Below are 1341 nucleotides of genomic sequence, written 5' to 3' on the forward strand. Positions count from 1 at the left end.
AAAGAAAAATAATAATGGTATATAAATCACTCAACTGTTTCTTATTGTGTGCTTCAAAAATACTCAAGTCACATTTCTTGTATCAAAAATGCCCAAGTCAAACTGCCTGTCATTCACAGTGTCAGCCCAAATAGATTGGCACCCAAAAGTCTGCAAAGGTCATGATTATGGCCCCTACCACAAATTCAGGAGGGCCCTGGCCAAATGCCCTGCTTGTCCCCCTATAGCTCCGCCCCTGGTAATTCATGTGACTTAGGCATTTTCACAGGAGCTGCTGATGTAACAGCAAAGGGTTTTTCAAGAGTCATTACAAGACATTGATGCAGAACACCATCCCAGTTTTTGGATATGTTACAAACAGACATCCTATCTTTCCAAAACTGTTCAGTTCATTGTGGTGATTGCTGTCATTGTTTTGGTATAGCATGGCAAAGTTGCCCCCCAATATCAGGTTTTCATAGGAGCAGTGGAAGTCACACAACAGTGGGTTTTTAAAAAATCATTGTGACCAAATGAGGCAGAATACCATCCCAGTTTTTGGATATGTTAAGAACAGACATCTAATCTTTCCAAAACTGTTGATAATATGGTGGTGAGTCGTGACATTTTTTTTTAATAACGTGGCAAAGATGGCACCAAGTTTCAGTTTTTCCATTTTAAAGACTTCATATCTTCTAAACTGTTCATCGCAAAAGATCAATTTTTCAACACAACATGCACAGAATGGTTGGGAACATACATTGTCCATAACAAACCTCTGTCTTTAAAACTGCACTTACCACGGTCCTTCAAAGATGCCCACAAATTCAAAGGTGAGAATTTTTCAAGCAACTTTAAGCCCCCAGAAAACGGTGGTAAATGACAAGAGGATGTGTGAAAATCCACATTTCACAAGTACATGTCCCAAATGTTACCCCTTGAAATTCATAAGGACCTACTTAAAGTAGTTTTTTAGATACAACACTCTGAACGTGGGCTCTCTGAGAAGTCTGTTCCAAACGAGTCAGGGGGGTACCTGACAAAAACATTTTTAATGACAAAACTATGAGGAGTTGAGAGCTATAATTTTGCACTTTTCCTATTGGGACGTTTGTGAACCTCCTTGATTTATTTCTGCCAAATCTGAGATGGTCGTGCGGGATGATTCGGAGATTTGGCGTGGAATGACCCGTGTAGAACATTGTTACAAACGTAACATAAAAGGGACTCGAAAAATCAAAAGCGGTATCAAAAAGAGGATATTTATTAAACAAAGTCTAGGGGGGTGAACAAAAGAGGAGCCGAGCTCCTACATACAAAAAAAAAAAAACGCTTTTCAAAACAGCAAGATCAAAAAAAGGG

This window comes from Engraulis encrasicolus, chromosome 16 (genome assembly GCF_034702125.1).
Source record: "Engraulis encrasicolus isolate BLACKSEA-1 chromosome 16, IST_EnEncr_1.0, whole genome shotgun sequence".
NCBI classification, from domain to species: domain Eukaryota; kingdom Metazoa; phylum Chordata; class Actinopteri; order Clupeiformes; family Engraulidae; genus Engraulis; species Engraulis encrasicolus.